Here is a 6,284-nt window from a genome sequence, read left to right as displayed (position 1 = left end):
TCCTGACTGCGCTCACTGTTCCCCACCACACACATACACACACACGTACATACAGACATACATATGCACTCACACATGCACACACACACACACACACACACATACAGACATACATAGGCTCACACACATCCACACATGCACATGCAAACACACATATAAACGTACACACACGCACACATATGCACACATACATATGCACAGATATAAACGCACACACACACACATATGCACACATACACATACAGACACACATATAAACGTACACACACGCACATATACACATACATATGCACACATGTATACATACACATGCATGCATTCACACATGCACACACACATATGCCCATCCACACAGCTTTCTTCACTCTGTAAATTATTGTGTAAGTTATGAAAACTGCATGTTATATTATATTATTATATGAAGCATTTATTGTTGTGCTGCTGTTGACATTGTTATTTATTAAACACTTCAATAGATGGCTTGAGCACAGACGTGCTTTCTGGTTGGAGTTCAAATCTGTCATTATACTCATTATCTCACAATATAATCTTTCACACAATACTTCTCACAAAGCAAAGAGCAGAGTATTGTGTATACCACACTGAGCAGCTCTGGCCCTGTCACCATGGAGCTGTTCGCAACTGGAAGGGTCAAAGGTCAGATGTGGCTATGGTCAGGTGCTGGGGTCACAGGTCGTTGCAGCCAAATTGCTCAGTAATACAATGGTCCGGTCCTATTTTTAAAGTCATTATTTTGTTCATGATGTACGGAAGATACTGAATATATATTCGCTTTTCAATTAAACACAGAGGCAGCTTTGCAGTTTTTCATTAAAATGTCTTCATCTAAATGTAATTCTTGTGTCGTTGGCACCCGGATACACTCCAGCGTAAATATTTACATTCTGACGTCATCAAGCGGCACCAAGAAAGCAGCGCTCCAAGCTATTTCTGCTAAAATCGCTCACTCAACATTAGACCGTCAGTCCATGCCAGAACCTGTCTGTCTTTCTGTCTGTATGTCTGATTGGCGTGTTCTGTAACTGCCTTCAGCTACGATGCTCATCCAAAATGTGTTTCTAGTGTTGGAGATGATCCAAACCAGCTTCAAGTAAACCAGGGGCGTTTCACAGATACAGACGCGAAGGAGAAAGCCCTCAATTAAATAATTATCTCCTGGTGATGTGGGATTATGTTTGTGGCCTAGATTAGGCTTTTCCTTAATTTATATACATTAATGTACATTTCCCTGGCGCTGCGATACGGATGTTTTTTGTGTTGCTATGAACATAAACATATGCCGAAAGCACCAGCCGAGGACGGCTCATTTGATCACTTGGGAAAAAATAGAATTTTTTAATTACTGCAACTACGCGGGGAATTGACTATGAAAGGAGAAAAGACGCGGCGCTGCTGAAAGAAAGATGTGTTGTATCTCCCCCTTTTCCGCTTTTCTTGAGAGGCGCACGGGAAACTAGGGCAGCGCTTGAAGCTTGGCTGACGGCGAGAGCGTGATTTCACAAGGGGGTTTTAACGTGTCCTTTCCCACAGAACTGTAACGTGTTCCTGCCAACAATGCACCAGGCAAGCCCCCGGATTATCCTTCCTGGGGAATCTTGGCCCCGGTGAATAGTCTTGACCGATTCAAGGTTAAGATCACGGCGATTTATCGCAGCTCGTTGAAGCACAAGCTCCACTGAAATGTTTATACCATGGGATTCTCTTTTAGAAGTCACGCAAAAGTATATATCCGCAGGATTAATTAGAATATGATGGGGAAATATGCAGCATAAATCACCGATAACACACAAACGGCATATAATAGTTCAACTTAAATGTCAGCGCCGTAGCTGTTCGCTGCGTTCTGTCTCACAGCTGCATTCGCGGATTTACAGGATACAGAGAAGAGAAGCGGTTCCAGGCCTAGTTTACGACCACTTTACAACCAACGGTGCGGTGTAATATTGCCATCTAGTGGTCAGAAGCCGGAAGTTTTCTGACGCGTTCCTGATCTCTGAATACCCAGGAATATCCGCTACGACCACAACATAGTAGCCGAAGGCAAATGATGGACACACCCCGTCATTTCAACAGTATCTATACACTGTACCAGCCCCACATTATACTGGACCGATGGGTATACTGCAGTATGATTAATTGTACAGCAGTTAATGAATTGTATATCAATGTCACAGTGATGTGTAATTGTAATTCATGGGTTTGAACCTGAGTCCTTCTTTTACGAGAAGATAATGCAATCTCTAGAGCTTTTACAAACGAGACTGTGACTGTGTAGCCTCATCCTTATCACCTGGCAAACGATCACTGCAACTACCTTGACTATCATGTTATTTGGCTTACGTCTTTTTTCCAAAGCGACTTACAGTTGATTAGGCTAAGCGGGGACAACCCCCCACCCCCCCCCCCCCCCGACGAAATGTGGGGTTAAAGGCCTTGCTCAAGGGCCCAACTGCTGTGCGGATCTCATTGTGGCTACACCGGGGATTGAACCACCAACCATCCGGGAACCTCATGTACCTTAACCACTATGCAACAGGCTGCCCCTATCACCCTAAATGAGTAATTTATTTTGAACTTTTTGTGCTCTGCTTTGATTTCCATCACTATAGATAAACGTATGTGATCTATGTGATCTGATAAATGGATGTTGACTGTGATCAGCCTATAATGTAATATATGTTATGACAACAATTTAGACCACTCTAAGTTCCAGAGTTTCCCAGTGACGTATAGTCTTGGATATTTTTATTAGCTATCCATTTATCATCACAAGTTATGATCATGATCAACGACGTATAATCAAAGCATGCGGCAGCCATGCTAAAAACGCAGACGAATTGTGTCACTTTTATCACCCACCTCACTGCGTCCAGTCTGAAGGTAAGCTGCTGGTTCCGTCCACTAGATGGCAGCATGGCTATATCAAAGGGGATACTTGAGAAAATACCGCCATCTAGTGGTCTAGGATTCTCTTTTTGGTTTTCGGGGAATGTAGACGTGAACATTAGCATATTACACATTAAGTCAGAAGGAGCTAAAGTTGAGTTCACAGGGCGGAAGCATGACGGAGACACACTGAGGTGAGTTTCACCGGAAGTTGGACAGAGCCAAAGAGAAGCGAAAGGAGTAAACATCACATTCTAGTTCTCTGCTGTTTAAAACATTGTGCCTTACACTTCAAAGTTAGAAATAGCATTGAATCACATAATTATAATTCCCTTTTGACAAGAGTAAATGTTATGGTACAAAAAGCAGCAGGTAGATTAAGTGCCTTCATGCCTAGCAAAAGGATTCATTTATGGTGTGCGACGAGTATACAGCAACACAGGAAACAGCTGAGCTTCAGACACACACACACACACACACACTCTCTCACTCACACACTCACTCTCATAAACATACACATACACACTCACATTCACACACACATACACACAGTACACGTTTCAGTGAGGTCTCCAGCAGCTTGCAATGTGTCAAAGTCATAGTTCTTCAATGGTCTGGAACTTAACACATGGTAATAATTAATATGCCGTGATAATGATTAAACGTAGCTCTCATTCGCATATCCGCTACCGAAGCTCCGTCTGTTCAGTTTGCATGTGAAGGCTTACCATGGCCTGGAATGAAATGACACTTTCTCTATTTGTGGAAAACAAAGTTTGCTTATCGTATCGTATTTATCGTATTTTTCCCGAGCAACTGCCGCTGAACAAATGCGATCGTCTGACAGCACAAATACAGTAGGGATTATAAGGTTCACACGAATGAACCTAAAATCCTGCATGATACTGATTACTTTGATAAATGTCTCCGAATATCATCAAACATACATTGGGGTCCAAAAGTCTGAGACCACATTGAAATTATTATTCTTTTTTCCATTTAATCCTGAAAAGCAACAGAAAAATGTTCAACAAATTAAAGGTACTTCAAAGAAGAGCAAGGAGTGCTGTAATTTAAAAAGTTGGTGTTAAATTAGAAAAGAATGCTAAATATAAGCATTTTCACTGGTGGTTTCATACTTTGGACCCCACTGGACATTTAACATTTCTGATGTTATCTGCAGTAGTTGCATCAACTAAGATGACTTTAATGAGAGGCAACTGGACTGGTTACTAGAAAGATGATGGTTTTATACCCTGGTGGTGTACTGCTATCACTGTTGCCATGGTTATTTTAGCTAGACAGTCTCCATCAAACCCAACAGTAGAAAGGGTTCCGAAAAGCTCCTGTGTTTTCCACAGAGGAACCACATTTAACCTCAGGGGTTCCTTGTTGAGCTAATTCGGGGCTTTCACAATTTTCACACCTATGTTAAGAGGTCTCCATAAAGAGATAAAAAGGGTTCCCTTATGGAGACGAGCCAAAAAAACACTTTTCTTCTGAGAGTGTACAGTATAAACAGTTCAAAAATAGATTCACTTGACTTGTTTATTCCTCGGCCTATTTGGTCAGTTTTTTGTGTTGTACTTGACAACGTGTTACTTGGCGAGTTTGGATTCTTCTTGGCAAAGGGATCTGACCAGGTCAGGTCATTCCATTTCTCAGAGTCCCGAGGTCAGAAGGTCAGAGGTCAGAGGTCAGGGCGCGTTCCAGGAACGGACATAACAGATGTGCTGTCTCAGTACGGACTCTGGATAAGCACATTCCTCCGAGCGGCCATCCTGTTTAATAATCACCCCCGACAGCAGAACTCAGCGCACATTACGCCAGCCACCAGTAAGAACACTTCTACAGCTCCCCGTGTTCGTGGGGAACACTGCTGTGTGTGCGTCGCACAGACGCTCAGGTTCAGCGTGGCTCCGTTCTCACGAGAGGAGAGGAACTGCCGGAGGGTCTGTCAGAGCTCCACCCCTGAGGCAATACAGGACGTAGTGTCGCAAGGGGGTCAGTGTGGTGACACCCGGAATTAAAGCGAAATAGAGTCATAGTACTCTGTTATCTCTCACTGTGACATAGGTAAAGTCCATAAACATTCTGTTCTCTCTGACTGTGACACAGGTAAAGTCCATAAACATTCTGTTCTCTCTGACTGTGACACAGGTAAAGTCCATAAACATTCTGTTCTTTCACTGTGACATAGGTAAAGTCCATAAGCATTCTGATCTCTTTCACCTGTGGACCTCAGGTGTCCCCTGGACCAATGAAAGCAGGGAAATAGAGAGACACTGTGTTAAGTTTGACCTTTTTTTCCAGGGGCATTTATCTTCTGATGTAAAGGTATTGTTCAAGAGAACCTGCCAGATTGCGAGTCCTCACTCATTTTAAGCTGAAATAATATTGATAGAGTTAACTAGCGACCATATTTAAGTGGTGAACTGGTGCCATGCAGTATAGGTTTTTGTTAAATGGTGTGCTGAACAACTGCACAAGTGGTTTGATCGCTTTTTTTAGTCTTGAAAAGTGTATTAATTGTACAAGTTTATCTGCGTAACCTTTTGGTAAGCGTTGGTAACCAGGCAACCAATATATAATGACTAATTGATGCTCTATGATTACAGCATCGAATGAGGAATAAGGGAAACTTTATTTAATAGGTGATCTCAGCTGGGGAACCTGAGGGAATTCCTGTATATTATAACCACCAGAAACCAGTCTGTCGATTTACGCTTGCATAGTCCTACTCAGGTGAGTTTGTTCTGAACTCCTGACTGTTCACACATCTTGTGTTGCCAGCCTGAATCATTTGGCAGCTGAAAGCTATGAGGAAAACCAGCAAACACTACAGACCTTAAACAGCAGCCTAGTAGTTAAAGTACGTGACTGGGACCCGGATGGTTGGTGGTTCATTCAATCCTCGGTGTAATCATGATAAGATCTGTACTCCCTTGCGTACGGCCCTGAACCCCATATTGCTCCAGGGGGGATTGTCTAGTCGACTGTAAGTCGCTTTGGATAAAAGTGTCAGCTAACTACATTTAATGTACATAAAATCTACCCGTTTATTATGATTGTACTTTGCTGGAGTTCAGTTCCGTTCAGTGATTTCCGATTTACAAAGTTTTGCTTAATAGAAATTTATGGGCCAAATACTGTAATCAATAGTTACAACAAGTTCAGATAAAATGCGAAAAGGGCAAATCTGTTAAGGGAAAACCCCACCTGGAAATTAATTTTAACAAACGGCCCATTCAGTTTTACTCTTCCAATTTCCATTATGTGTCAGGAGCGCCCCCTGCTGGTTTCATAAAGTACTAAAATGGGCGGTCTGCGGATAAACTAAAAGCGCTCAGCTCCTTTTATTTCACAACTTAGCTGTG

This window comes from Conger conger, chromosome 14 (assembly GCF_963514075.1).
Source record: "Conger conger chromosome 14, fConCon1.1, whole genome shotgun sequence".
Classification (NCBI taxonomy): Eukaryota; Metazoa; Chordata; class Actinopteri; order Anguilliformes; family Congridae; genus Conger; species Conger conger.
The sequence above is the reverse complement of the archived record's forward strand: the minus strand, read 5'-3'. Positions refer to the sequence as shown.